Source organism: Xyrauchen texanus, chromosome 39, assembly GCF_025860055.1.
Source record: "Xyrauchen texanus isolate HMW12.3.18 chromosome 39, RBS_HiC_50CHRs, whole genome shotgun sequence".
Taxonomy (NCBI): domain Eukaryota; kingdom Metazoa; phylum Chordata; class Actinopteri; order Cypriniformes; family Catostomidae; genus Xyrauchen; species Xyrauchen texanus.
In genome coordinates, this window is record NC_068314.1 from 29,784,111 (window position 1) to 29,800,296 (window position 16,186).

General features: G+C 38.3%; 1 protein-coding gene across 1 annotated transcript in view; it reads left to right on the forward strand.

Moving 5' to 3' along the window:
• Nucleotides 1-315: 315 nt before the first annotated feature.
• The window catches only part of LOC127633006 (neurofascin-like), an 82,144-nt gene continuing 66,273 nt past the window's right edge, over nt 316-16,186 (forward strand). Inside the window, 1 exon segment of the mRNA XM_052111859.1 lies at nt 316-544. The gene's annotated coding sequence lies outside the window, so the exon portion shown is untranslated.

Sequence of the window (16,186 nt, forward strand, 5' to 3'; positions counted from 1 at the left end):
CTGAGAAACGCTAAAGCCACCTCAGCAGGCAATGTGACCCAAGAGCAGCATGCTCAGATTGGAGGAGGACAGAATGCTCAACTGCCTTGGTTTCATGTGTATATGTCATGTGTTTGTATTCCTATGCTTGTGTATGTGTTTTAGTGCGTGAGCACACGTGTGTTGATCGTTTCAGAGGGAGGAGGGGTCTGCCCACGGGGCTGTTTATTATTCATGAGGTGGGAGGAGTGAGGCCAGAGTGGGAAGTGGCATATGGGGAATCAGTGTTTGAGGGAGGCAGAGAGAGAGGGAGCATCAGAGACGGTTAGCAAGAGCTTGAGGTAAGGATGCAATGAGAGATAACAGCACCCAGAAGACACATCATTAAGGAACTACACTCATGCTTTGCCTCTTGATGGCACAGAAAGTAAGCCACAGTGACCTACTCTACTAGTCTAAGGATTTTTAACCAAGCAAACAGGCGGCAGAAATGAGTGGGGAATCTACACTAATAGACATGACAGGCCAGCTTACACTTATCAGAACCGGAGACCTTGCCTGAGAGGTAAATTGGATTTGTTTTTTTATGTATTCATCAGTGGTTCTGTGAACAGGAGATTTTTTTTGTCACTGTGCCTGTATTCAAAGGCAGACACAGAGCAATGCAGGATGATAACTGTCCTTTTTTGTTTCTGGAAGGAGAGAGAGAGCAATACCAGCATGTCTCTGTGCTTGCTTTCATCCATTTTCACTTCTGATGTTTTAGGCCACATGCTCTCTGCATTACACTGGGCTTTGTTGGTCTGCCACATTTATGTGCAGTGGCTTTTATTCCATCAGTTATGTTAATACATTTTTGAATGGCGTGATTGGCAAACTTGGAAACGTTCCATCAATCTGATTGAACTACAAGTCAAATTGCAATTATTGTGTGTCATCATGTATCTCTCTGACAGTGTACTGGCATTGTGTGCAATTGTGAGCCTTTGAGATATAAATTTGGTTTGTCACGTTGGCTGCACACCATTCTCATAACAGGGCTTTTGGCTGTGAGATATAGTTTTTTTAGAAGGGTGTCAACTTGTAGACGATATGTTGAATATTGTATTACTATTATTGCATGTTGCATGTGATTTTATGTGTTGACTGATTTTATAAGTTAGTCATTTTCTTAAACATTACAGTCAGACTTATTGATCTGTGCACTACTGTAGATTAGAGATTATTTATCTTTCTCAATTAGCACTAGGCTTCATGTTGCGTGATCTTTTAGTGAACTTGTACTCAACTGCATCAGGTCCAGCATGATCTCATGAAAATGCTTAACTGTGGTGATATTTTTGAAAAATGACATTATGTGGTTCTTTATACGGATGGTGGCAGTTCCGAGGTGAAATATCCACTGTGTGGCACTAAAAGCGAGATTTTTAAGGTAATGCTCTATTGAGTTTTTAATACACAAAGCTTACTTTCCTACCCTTAATCCTAAAACTGACCGATTGTGTAATAAAACAAATGTGGAATGAAAAACGCAATTTCTGAAGAAACCAAGTCTTTTTATGTTGCTTCTATGACAATTTCGCCTCATGTGTCGACTCATGTTCTCTCGGACTCGTACCCCAGTCCTTTGCATCGCAAGTGAATTGCTCAATCAGCGTTGAAATGCAGTAGTGGCTATTGTTAGCATCCATGTTTATACTGTACATCATCTCAACTCCTGTCAGGGTGATGAGGAGTCTTTGTTTTATCTTGAACCCTAAAACTAGACCAGAGTTGTCAGTCAAATGTATGAAGTGCTTAGCTGCGGGTGGATCAAGCAGACACACAAACACCACAAGTCGAGTGTGACTCAAACACTTAGGAAAACACTTATTTTCAGAAGCACACACTCCAGCACACCTTTTGTTTTCTATAGAAAGAAATTAGTCTCAAGAGTTATGTTGTGTTTCTATCTCTTTGTCTCATTGTGGTTAAAGTCTGTCTAAGAGATTGCAACCATTTCACAAGAAGTGATTAAAAAAGCTTTCTCACTATTTATTTTCACAGATCATTACACAGCAATTAGAGCACACTAATTGTCTCAATTCTCTCTTTTCCTTTCTTTTCATCTGCAAATCATGTATCTAATGCTTACAATGGGAGCGTTTTATCATGTTATTGTACATTTACAATGGTGAACTTAAAGGTAATATACTTTCTCCTATATCAAAATTAAAAGAATATTCTGGAATCAATACAAGTTAAGCTCCTTGGACAGTATTTATGGCATAATGTTGATTACCACAAAAAATAATATTGACTCGTCCCTTCTTTTCATAAAAAAATGCAAAAATCGAGGTTACAGTGAGGCACTTTAAATAGAAGTGAATGTGGCCAATATTTTGAGAGTTTAAAGGCCATTTTAGGGTTTGTTGACATCACATGGTCATGGCAATTAAGTTGTAAGACTGGCTATAACTTTACACAGAATAGGCTAGTAAGTGATTTTATTACTCTAAAATCATGTTAACATGCATGTTGTCTATGTCTTGTGGCTATACTTTTAAATTAGATAGTATTTTAATGTTTACAGATTGGCCCCATTCACTTCCATTGTAAAGTGCCTCACTGCAACCCAGATTTTAGCTTTTTTTTTAAGGAGGGGCAAGTGAAAATTAATTTGTGTGGTAATTTATATTGCATCGTCGGATAAGCGGTTGAAGATGGATAGATGGATGGTAATTTATATTATGCCACAAATGCTGTCGATTGAGCTTAACTTTTATTAAACCCGGAATATTCCTTTATATAAAGGGACACTTATAAATAAGACATTTGTAAGTTGATTTCCCTGAAACTTTAACCCTGTGTATCTTTGCTCTGTTTGTATAGCATCACGACCAGCCCAACATAGCAAAATTGGCTCAACCAATGGTATGAGTATGGGGCGGCACTATCTGTCAATATTTGTGCAATTCTGTTTGCTAATGCTAATGTTTACCCTTTTTGGGGAGTCAACCTATGAATGGCTTAGTTCTTATTCTGCACTGCTGGGATTGGAGGAAGTGTTTTAAAAAAGAATGTCTTCCCCTTTAATAAGTGTACACACTGATATATGTGCTTTAGTTAAATAAATTTTTTCCATCCATTTTACATATCACCAACATGAGCGATCATTGTGAAAGGGCCATGTCTAGACTTTGAAGTTTAGCTTTCATTGAGCTGATACACAGCATTCATTTGTGGCTGATCGTGACATGTCAGGATTTGTTGTGCCATCTGTAACTCTGTTGCACACATGGGAATAAATGGCTGTGTGTGTCATTTTGCAAAAGGGCTGCTGATGCGCCTTATTCGAAATATTGTTTTGTGGTTTAATCCTTCCTTTGGGGAACAAAAACACATCCAGATACATGAGGAGCAGAGTTCTGGTTGAATGCACCTGAGTGAGGCAGAAACTTATTTTCGGGCTTATGACAATGGCATTATGATGTAATATCATCAATGTTGTTGAATAAGCTATACAGCCAGACATGGAACACAAGGCACTGATTGTGTAGATCTGTGTGTGTATGCATGTCTCTGTATGAGAGACAGCAATGTCCATCCTTTTATGTGTGCTGAACAAGAGGAGGTTAATGTATTGACAGATTACGGACAGAGACTTTCACTGTAAATATTTCAACTGATGCCCAAAAGACCCCTCAAATACTCCATAATGCCACATTCAGACCCATTCCTGCCCAAACATACAACTGAGCTATGTTCGTCATGGAATAATAGCATACCATGCAGTATACACTTATTAGTGCCTTCCATTTTTTAAGATTAGTGCTCCTAAACTATTTCCAACTGATCGCAGTGTATAGTCAGGGCATTAATAACGTGAAAAATGACAATTTGACTAATATGACTGAAATTTAAGAACTTCTTAAACTACTTCAAAGAGTTCTCGTCAAATAATCCTCCATGTGCAGCAATGACAGCTTTGCAGATCCTTGACATTCTAGCTGTCAGTTTGTCCAGATACACAGGTGACATTTTACCCCACACTTCCTGTAGCACTTGCCATAGATGTGGCGGTCTTGTCAGGCACTTCTCACACACCTTACAGTCTAGCTGATCCCACAAAAGCTCAATGGGGTTAAGATATCACTCTTTTCCAGTTATCTGTTGTCCAATGTCTGTTTCTCTTTCCCCACTCTAACCTTTACTTTTTATTTTTCAGTTTCAAAAGTGGCTTTTTCTTTGCAATTCTTCCCATAAGGCCTGCACCCCTGAGTCTTCTCTTTACTGTTGTACATGAAACTGGTGTTAAGTGGGTAGAATTCAATGAAGCTGTCAGCTGAGGACATGTGAGGCGTTTATTTCTCAAACTAGAGACTCTGATGTACTTATCCTCTTGTTTAGTTGTACATTTGGCCTTCCACATCTCTATCTGTTCTTGTTAGAGCCAGTTGTCCATTGTCTTTTAAGTGTGTACTGTAGTGTACAAAATTTGCAATTTCAAGCATTGTATAACCTTCGTTCCTCAAAACAATGATTGACTGACCAGTTTATAGAGAAAGCTGTTTCTTTTTTGCCATTTTAATATTGACCTTAAGACATGCCAGTCTATTGCACACTGTGGCAACTCAAAAACAAACACAAAGACAATGTTAAGATCCATTTAGCGAAACAAATAGCTTTCAGCAGTGTTTGATATAATGGCAAGATATTTTCTTTTACCAAATTAGCAATTAGACATGATTACTCAAGGATAAGGTGTTGGAGTAATCCAAGTAATCCAAATCTAGACAGGTGGGGCCTGTCTAGATTTGATCAAAAAAGACTGTTTTCAAATAGTGATGGCGCTGTTTTTTACATCAGTAATTTCCTGACTGTAATTTGTGATCAGTTGAATCCCACTTTGATGAATTAAAGTACCAATTTCCTTCCAAAACAGCTAAATCTGTATATCATTCCAAACTTTTGGCTGCCAGTGTATAAATATTTACTCCAAAACGGCACCAACCAGCATCTCAGAATCTGAATTACTGTAGACTTTGTCCGTTTGAACCAGTCTGGCCAGTCTCTGTTGACCTCTCTCATCAGCAAGGCATTTTTTGTTTTTGTTTGTGGCACCATTCTGAGTGAATTCTAGAGATTGTTGTGCATGAAAATCCCATAAGATCAGCAGTTACAGAAATACTCAAACCAGCCCATTTGGCATCAAAAATCATGCCATGGTCCAAATCACTGAGATCACATTTTCCCCATTCTGATGGTTGATGTGAACATTAACTGAAGCTCCTGACCCATATCTGAATGATTTTATGCACTGCTCTGCTGTCACACAATTGGCTGATTAGATAATCGCATAGATGATTGTTGGTGCCAGATGGGCTGGTTTGAGTATTTCTGTAACTGCTGATCTTCTGAGATTTTCATGCACAACAAGTGGTTAATTGCATTAAAACTATGGTTTCTGCCAAAAAAACATGGTAACTACAATACTACTATAGTAATACAATTATGCTTTTTACACACAAGCGATGCCGAGCCGCGGTAACGAGAGCAATTGACAGACCTCGCCTCCGGATCAAACCCTTCTCTGCACTCCCAGACATTCACCGTGGCCAAATCACTGCAATGAAATCAATATTCATATTCATTTGTATCCATTAATTTAAGTAGTATTAAAGGAGATATTAAAAGTGGAAATAGGAAATCAGATGGGAAAAATAGTGGGAGAAATGGCATATCAAACTGGTGTCGCTAGGACAACAGCACACATTCACACTGTTTTTACACCCCGCACCACTGCAGCGAAACCTATTGTCTAGTTTGTCATGCTTTCACCAGAATATTGCGGTGCAAATAGCAGCACCTTGTGGCAGATGCTATTTATACCGGGGTGCAAATGGTCACTCAGTAGTCTCCAGTTAATTTTAACTTTGGAAATGGGACGTTAAGTGCATTACTGTAGTAAGCGTAGTATGGTTGTATGCTATTCATTGCCCGTGTCTTCCTGTTTCCCAACTAATATCATGCCTGATTTTTCTACCAACAAAATACACTCAGATCGCACAAAGGATCAATTAAAATGGAAAATCTGCTGTCTAGATTCAGTAATTAGAATGTATTTCCATACAATTTCTGCTGCCTTTCAGAGTGGATAAATGCCCTATTAAAGAATTGAGAAGGGGTCTGGTATAGCTCGTTTGCGTCCTGTTATTGTAGACAATGTGGTGAATTGTTACAGAGCGTCTCTAATTAGCATCATTTTCCTTTAAAAAACCTTCTGCTTTCCATAATGAGGGATGGTGACACAGGTGATGCTGTTATGGAGGATTCATATTTCCCCTTGTGTTTATGTCAACTCTAAGCACTTTTTGCCTCATAATGTTTGTGTGCTCAGTGAATTTACATAGACTGTTGCATACAACATGTTCAGCTGTTAGTCAGCAGTTCTAGACCTATGCTTCTGTTTTTAAATGTTTCAGATGCTTTAGTCTTACAGGAAGGCAACAATAAATGCAGACTCTAAGGGCTGACATTTAAATCGAATATGAAGCCAGGCACACAAATCCCAGATGGGGGAACAGTTGTTGAACCCTTGAGGATTAGGTCTGAACTGTGTGAATGCTTAGAAATCAAGACTAAAAGAACACAAAGGCTTAAAATCACCATGAAATAGCAGGTCTCATGTTCAACAGGGTGTGTAAAAACTACAAGCTTGCAATCAATGTTTTTGTCTCCACATAAAGTCATGTTTTGCCCATATTCTACCTCCAATAAAAAGAGTTGCACTTTAAGGGTGCTCACACTTGTTCTCTTTGAAGAACTCTCTCCCTATCTCTGTTGACCTTAAAATGAAAAAAGAACCCAGTCTCTTTGCATTCGTATTGTACCTGAACGACATGATTACATGTGAACTCAACATGTTGGTACCCTGACATTGACCCCATTCTGCCGAGTTCCTGACAGGAGTCATCTCCCATCAAACATCTTTGCTTGCATTCAAGTGTGTTTTCCATTTTCTGTGGCACTTGTGAGCAGCTTCAGAGACACTTGTTCTGGTTCTACAGAAACCTGGATGTAAATGCATTCACATATTCAACTGACGGTTAGATTTAGGGTTGGGGTTGGGGTTAGGACGTATGGATATTAAAATATGCATTTCTGTTGAATGTATTACATCATTTGCAACTAAAAACTACTCGCCTCACAACTTGCTTTTTGAGCCACCCTGTGGTTATTTCACCTGGACACAGGAACTCACATGTGCCAATAAAAAACTTTTAGGTTCAGCCACTGGGGCAGTGATTCAAAGAGACCGCAAAAAAATACCCTTTTCTGAGCAACATACATGCTCTGAGCAGGGGTTGTGTTAACCGAAATCTTTCCAAAATGTACAGATTTTTTTAAACATTGACTGATAATTTCAAATGCTTTATGTCATTTTGAACAAAAAAATCACTTACACCTAGCATGTTTATTGCCTGGTATCAACTTGTGGACATGCACTTCCGCAATTGACAGACACATCATCATTTACATCATATATGCGTCTCTTTTGACCAAATCTTTTCGATTTCTAGCTGAGTGTCTCATGACTGCATATTTCAATCATTACAGCATGTCAATGTGTTTCTGCAAGATAATAGATAAAACACAAAAAGTATTAAAACAATAAGATTTTTTCTAGCGTAACCTCTGGATCTAAGTATGTGTAGTAGACTACTACAAATAGAACAGAGTGCCAATGCTACCCCTTAACTTTGAAGTGCGCAGAAATTGTGAAAGAAGCCCATTTGCCTGGTTTCAATTTTATTTCGATTAATTGCGAAGCTCTGCAGAAAAGCTACAAATGTTCCTTTATTGCCAAGATAATCAGAAGACATATAAACTCATCTAAAGAGAGAGTTCATCTGCCTGGCAGTGGGATTAGAGGAGAAGTCTACAGCATTATCACAGCTTCAAAGTCTTGTGTATATTTCTTGCTTCCTCGAGTTTTGATCCGTTCTTAGCCATAATTGTAGCTTAAAGCTGTCAAAGCGTATTTTATGGATGCTGCCTGACAGATGGTGACAGAATATCTGCAGGAATACATTGCTAGCTTGACAATTCAGCCTCATGCATTTCCTGTGATTGAATGGTTAACCTGTTTTACATTTCAGAATGTGTTATGCCTAGAAAATACCCCTAAAACGTGAGGAATATGTCTATCTACGGTTATGTCTTTAAAAATCACTGACCTGAATTATGACCTCATGTTGCCCCACATACACAATCATAGCGCCTAAGGGCAACAGTACGGGGTGAAACAGACATGAACTTCAGCATAGGCTGGCATGGAATATACATGAGTCTGATTCATCAGACATCAGTTCAGTGTAGCCAATATGACTTTTAAATAAGTAGTGAAGAAAATATCTGCTTCTTTTGTCTTCAGGTCTGACTGTGCTCCATACGAGTGAGTCTTGAGGCTTTAGATATTAGCATAATGCTAGAATTCAGAAAGCACAGTGATTATTATGTGCATATTTTATCTTCAGTGCCTGAATGCACCAACTGCATTGACCCTTTGGCATTAGGAACAGGTTCAATCAGAATGGTTAGGACAGTGTTGCAGTCTCCCACCAAGCTTCAGCCATGCTTCAGGGACCTGAACAGTTCATGAACACAGTAATAAGCAGCTTTCTTGAGAACTGTCTCTTTGTTTGGGCGGTATTAGAAAGTATTGAGTTCAGATAATGCAAAGCAGTGCACTTTTCTTTTTTTTTTTCTTACAGTTATGTCTTTATTTAATCGAAAGTTCAATTGGGTTGCAAGGCATTCAATGCATTTTGCATTTTATTTTTGTCATGCACCTCAATGACAATATACTAGCAGAGTGCAATTGTGATCCCACTACAAATTTCAAATAGCAATGTCATTATAATGATGGATATAATTATCCACCCAAAAATGAAAATTCTCTCATCATTTACTCACCCTCGTGCCACCCCACGTGTGTATGACTTTCTTTCTACTGCTGAACACAAACGAAGATTTTGAAAAGAAGAGAGGATTATTTCAGCTCTGTACGTCCATACAATGCATGTGAATGGGTGACAAAATTTTGCCCCAAAATGCACATAAAAACAGCATAAAAGTAATCCATATGACTCCAGTGGTTTAATTAATGTGTTCAGACACAACATGATGGGTGAGAAACAGTTCAATATTTAAGTCCTCCTTCTTTTGTTTTTGGTGAGTTGCATTCTTCATGCATATCGCCCCCTAATGGGCAGGGAATAGAATTTATGGTAAAAACAGACTTAAATATTGATCGACACCTATCATATCACTTTGGAAGATATGGATTTAACCACTGGTGTCTTATAGATTACTTTTATGCTGATTTATGTGCATTTTGGAGCTTCACAATTTTGGCACCCATTCACATGCATTGACTGGACATACAGAGCTAATATATTCTTCTAAAAATCTTTGTTTGTGTTCTGCAGAAGAAAGTAAGCCATAAACATCCTGGATGGCATGGGGGGGGGGAGGGGGCTATGGTTAAATAATCATAACTGTTCTTTGGTTTTAAGAAGAGGGAGATGTTTCCTGTGTCCATCCCATTATTTGCCCGGGTTTCTAAGAGCTTTAATGGCTGAATCCAGAATAATGCCAAAATAATGAATAGCCCACCCTCCAAAATTAGCTCCAGGGGCGTTTTATGTAGTTATTATTGTGCAGTGGATGGATTTCTGAGGTTTAATTAATGAATTTGTCAGCAGCTCATCTCCCAGACTCCCCTCTCTAACACACCTGCACTCATTTACACACACACACACACGCACGCACGCACTAATACCCGTTCTTATCATTCGACAATGTGCAAGCATCCCTGGAGACTATATTCACACCCTTCACTCTGTTCCCCAATCGCTCCTTATGATAAGTGTGAACGAAGGGCGACAAATGATGCCAAAACGAGGCAGAGGCTGGAACGGGTGAGGCACACTTGTCCCTGGAGTTTAGACAGCACAGCTAGGACTTTTAACAGAATCATAATATATTTAATAACCATGGTAACCTGAGATGGACCTATGAAGGAAATGAGTTCCTGCAGATATTTTTGTCTCGGGCTAAGTGTTCTGCATCTTACCTTTGTTTTTAAGGTAGAGGAAATGCAATTCTGTGAGTTTAATAAGATGTCTGTACTGTCAGTCCATCAGCTTGGAAAGATGGAAGATTAGATATTCCTATTTACCTATTCACATATAATTTAGGAAACCCTCTCTGATGCTGTCAATAGCAGTGGGTTCATTGTAAGCTTCACAGTGTAAACTGGAATCATCCATCCATCCATCCATCCATCGTCAACCGCTTATCCTGTGTACAGGGTCACGGGGGGCTGGAGCCTATCCCAGCTAACATTGGGCGAAAGGCGGGGGACACCCTGGACAGGTCGCCAGTCCATCGCAGAACTGGAATCATATATATCATAAATATTCATGAACATCCTGTGTTTGACCTCTCAATCCATATACAAAAAACATGAAGCACAAGGATGCAGCGCTTAGTTTATGGCTTTTTTGTGTAAGCACATTTTCCAATACATTCACAAATGTATCAATATAAAAAATAGATGATGTTTAAAAAAGGAAATCATGAAAAAAAATCGTGTCTTGTATATTTTCAGCCTAGTTATTATTATTTCCCTGCAAGTTCTGTGCAGCTCCTGTCAGTAACACAGCTGCTCAACTCTAATGAACCTTTATTACTTAGTATCCCGACAACAGCACACAGGTACAGCTTACACAAGTTACACCATTTTCATTTTCCATTTTTTATGCCTATATAAGCCTGTTGTTGAAGTTTGTTTTAACACAACAGTGCTTAACAGACAATGTCTGTACAGTTTGTGCCTCGTCTTCTTGTAGACATGACTACAAAAACAACATATTGCCACCTCATCACAAAAACACACACAAACAGGTTTGGTAATGGGTGTAGCACACACACACACTCACCTCACCTGATCCTGTTGCTAAGGAGCCCTAGTGACCAGGTCGTCTACCATTGGCCACGGCGGGAACTCGGGTGAGGGGGGCCAACAAGTGAGATGCAATTTGGATAATAAGCTATTAGGTTGGTTTTGTTTGTTCAAACGAGAAGAAACAGAGCAAGAAAGATAAAAAGATATGGTAAGAAATTTAAAAAACGAAAACTCAAAAACACATATAAATTGATAATGATGTGAAATCAGCAAGCTTGTTTTCAAGAGGCACAAACTCATCTCATCTTATTGAGTTAGTGATGATCCAAATGGCAAAATTGAGTTTGATAATCCACTAAGACAAAGGGAATGAGTTAAATATAAAATTAATTAAAAAAAACTCACAGAAGATTTTCAATGAATGTGTGACCTTTACAGTTTAACAGACCAATTTAACAGTTGGGAGGAAATGAGAGGAAACAGTGTTGGCAGAGATTAGGCAGAATCCAATTTCACTTCAGAAGGATGGAGACTGAAGCCATGCTGAAAGGATGTAGGAGGGTGGTCTTCTATAAGGCTACAGGAGAGGAAGGAGGTCTTAAATATTTCAGTTATTTCACAGCATGTTTTGAAAATGAAGAAGAACAATAAAGCTGCCTTGTTGTGTCTCGTTTGTGTCCACAGAGAATATCCCACATCGGAAAATGAGATTGGCATGCATCTCCCTTTAGATGTCTGATTCAAAGCATGTAATGATACAGAAAGTTAAATATGTCATTGACTTTCATGTAATTGAGTCTTAACAAGACTTTCAATTCATTTAAAACCAGTGCTGTGCTTTCAATAATTGGTTTTTCAATTTGTTTATTTTTCTCTACAAGCTCATCGGAATATCATGACCCAGATCTTCTCCTTGCCGTAAGGAGTTGTACCACCTTTAGTAGAGTAGGTCAGCATCTGGCAGCTTCCGGTATATCCCAACAGCGCTTGCATCTCCTGTTTGGCTGGGGATTGTTGCATAATGACTAGACTTGCTTTGAATCCACATCAGAGAGGAATATAATTTATGGTCCAGGGTAACTTCTTCAGAAAGAGGTCTTAAATGTGACACTTTCCAAGTTTTTATGCATTTGAGTTTTCATTTGGCAAGTGGCAGTCTTGTGCCCTTAAAGAAGTAGTTCACCCAAATATGAAAATTCTTTCATCATTTACTCTCCCTCATGCCATCCCAGATGTGTATGACTTTCTTTCTTCTGCAGAACACAAATGAAGATTTTTAGAAGAAAATATCAGCTCTGTTGGTCCATTCAATGCACTTGAATGGTGACCAAAACTTTGAAGCACATAAAAGCAGCATAAAAGTAATCCATACGTTTCTGTTGTTTAAATCTACGACTTCTGAAGCAATACAAAAGTTTTTGGGTGAGAACAGACCAAAATGTAACTCCCTATTTACTATAATTCTTGACATGATTTCAAACTAAATATCACTTCCTAGCAGCATCTAGTGCTTTGCGCATGTGTCAAGCACTAGGAAGTGTAATCGAGCTTGAAATCATGATCGTGCCTAGAGACTACAATGGCAATGTACAGTGAAAAAGGAGTTATATTTTGGTCTGTTCTCGCCCAAAACTGATAAGATCGGTTCAGAAGACATCGATTAAACCACTTGAGTCGTATGGATTACATTTATGCTTTTTGGAGCTTCAAATTTTTGGTCACCATTCTTGTCATGTTCACTGTTGTCTTTTTGGTTTTGTGCTTTTATGTTGAAGTTTAGTTTAGTTCCTGTTTCCTGTTTGGTTTTTGTAGTCCTTTGTAGTTTCTTTTTATGATTGGTTTTCCCCTGATTGTTCCTCCTTCCCTGATTGTTTCCCCAGGTGTCCCTCATTCCCTTGTTTGTTCCTTTCTGTATTTAAACCCTGGTTGCTTGGTCAGTCTCTGTCGGTCGTTGTTTGATGAATGTTGATGTTTTGCTCCGTTGCCTGTCTTCCCGTTTGTTCATCCAGTTCCGTGTACCCTCGATGTTTTCCTGATTTAGTTTTGTTTTCCCCCATGTGGAGGTTTTCATTTGTTCCTGTTAGTTTTGTGTTCACTTTAATTTATAATAAACCGCATTTTGATCCCACTCCTTGTTTACCCTCGTCTGCATCATAACAATTCTCTTGCACTGTATAAGGGTGAGAAAATTAATTTAATTTTTGGGTAAACTATTCCTTAAAAGGGCACTGCGGGAAGGGGGTGCTACCTACTTCGTGTAGGGTACGCTTAAGTCATGGTTAAGATTTTACCCGACTAAAGCCAAATTCTAAAGAGCAAACACATTCCTTGCAAATTTACATATTTTCATGTTTGTTTGTTTCTTTTTACTAAACGTCACACCAAAAGAATTAAGTTTGAAATGTAAAGAAATAGTACACCAAAAAATGAAAAAGTGCCATAGTTTACTGAAACCCATATGAGTTCTTTCTTCTATGGAACACAAATGAAGATGTTAGGCAGTAGTGTTAGTGTAACTGGTCCTGCTCGACCCGCTCCGAGCGGGATTCAAATCTGCGTCAGCCGGCACTGGAGGCGGGAGCACTTACAAGGAGGCTAAAGGCTACAGCCTCTAGCGTCAGTCGCTAGTGTGTCTCTTGAGGCAAGGGGAGTGAGGTTTACACATACCGCACAGCTATCACGTACAAGTTGACCCCCGTTATACACACCCCCTAAATCTCACTCACATACGGGTCAATGGCACCACTGTAACCTTTCCTGCTCAACCTGTCATGAGCGGGATTCGAACCGGCGTCAGCTAGCATGCTAAAAAGTTGGCTAAAGGCTACAGCCTCTAGCGTCAGTTGCTAGTGCACCTCTTGAGGTCATGGGAGTGAGGTTTACACGTACCGCACAATATTCACAATTATCACATACCAGCTGGCTCCTGTTACACTCACCCCTAAACCTGCTTGACCTGCTATGAGTGGAATTCGAATCGGCGTCATCCACCATTGGAGGCTGGCACGCTAACAAGGAGGATAAACGCTATAGCCTCTAGAGTCAGTCGCTAGTGCGCCTCCTGAGGAGAGGGGAGTGAGGTTTATATGGAGGACGAAACTTGCCACAATTATAAATAAATAAAATAAATAAATGGAATAATAAGAAAATAAATAAAGGAATAAATGTCTTGATAAGACAAATATAATTAGTTTTTAATTAAATTTATTCCTGAATTTTAATTTTGTTCCTTATTTATTATTTTCTCTTTTTATAATTTTTTTTTTAAACGTATTTATTCCATTTATTTTTTTTATTTTTGTATTTATTTATGCATTTATTTTTATTTTTCATTTATTTTTATATTTATTTATTCCTGCTTACCATTGGTTTATCGTAGATTGAAGCGTGTGCTCGATTACTCTTGACTTATTTTGATGTGACGTCAGGTCATAGCCATATCTCGTGTAAACTATAGCTGACACTTCACATATATCTAGAGAGTCACGCAACTTAGCGAATTAAGTCGATAACCACGCATCAAATGACTATGTTTTATTTAGAGTAGAGGTGCTTATTGATGTTTTAGGAGAGCTGTATGCTGGTATGAATGTTGAAGCACATCCTGGATTGTTAGACTCTCTGCAAAATGTTTCCCTGCATATTTAAAATCTGTGTGAGTCAGAGTGTGCTAAGGTGGGACGTACATCTTATTTGCTTGATAAGTACTATTGAGCTCTCAACCAATGATGCACTGGAGCTACGCAAGGACTGCATCAATCATTTCCATGCTGCACGCAGAAAAGTTAAAATAAATACATGTATAAATAAATAAATATATATGGGTATATATAAATATGGAAATAATTATATGTGGGAATAAATAAATATAAAAATAAATGGACACATAAATAAAAAACAATGCAAAATAAATGAATAAATAAATAAAAGTTAAAAAGAATACAAATAAAGTAAAAAATAAATACAGAAAAAAGTCATACAATAATAAATTCAGGAATACATTTAATTAAAAACGAATTATATTTGTTTTATCAAGACATCGATTCCTTTATTTTCTTATTATTACATTTATTTATTTATTATTTTTGCAGGTTCACTGAAGAAAAAAGTACTATGGGTTTGGATTGGAGTTACATAAATGTGAGTAAATGATTACAGGTGAATTATCCCTTTAAATTAAAGGCACAGCAAGTGAATATTTAACACAAAAGTTTGAATTGACCAAATGTACATATAGTATCCGAGACAGTAATGCCCTGCACCCTTCAGAGAACTCAATACTGAAGTACTGATGCTCACTTTAAAAAGGAATTTGCCCAGACAGAGAGCGATTTGCAAGTGTAATTCACTTCTGGATTTACATCAGGTAATAATTGAGAGCAATGAGCAGAAAGAAGAGGAGGAAGAGTTTCAGTTCTAATCAGGAAAAGGCAGGATTGATTTATCTTTGATTGAGCGGCTCACTTTCCCTCAGGGTTACAGATATTTTACACCTCTTTCACTCCAGTCCTTTGCCACCTTTTCATCCCTCTCTACTCCCCCTTCCTCCCTCTTTCTTTCCACTAAACTGTTTTTCATTCTTCTCCTCCACGTTCTCCCTTTTTCCTTCCCCCTTTCTCTCAGTCTGTGCTGCACCCCTCCCCACATCTATTCTCTCTATCCTCTCTTCTGGTAGAACTAGGTCATTCTGTAACATTGAGCCAATGCTCCTGCCAACCATGAGATCCACACAGTTCTGCACACTCGCCTGCCCCCTCCATCTTACCTTCCTTAAGGCCAGCGTAGCATATATGTTTTATTTGTTCTGTAATTTTGCATCTTAATCTTTAATCTTTCAGATGCAAATGTGAAAGTGGATATTTACAGTAAAAAAAGGACAAAAAGGACAATTTTTTCTGTTTCTCACCCATACCTTTCATATTGCTTCTGAAGACATGGATTTAGTCACTAGAGTCTTATGGATTACTTTTATGTGTCCTTCTTGTGATTTTTGGAGGTACAAATGTCTGATCACCATTCAATTGCATTGTATGGATCTACAGAGCTGAGATATTCTTCTAAAAACCTTTGTTTGTGTTTTGCTGAAGTAAGAAAATCCTACACATCTGGAATGGCATGAGTGTGGTAAATGATGAGAGAATTTTCATTTTTGAGTGTGCTAACCCTTTAAAGTGATTTGCATTTTGTGGATTAGATGGCCATGTTATGTCTCTATATGTGCATTCATACATGCTCTGTATGTATGTGACAGTG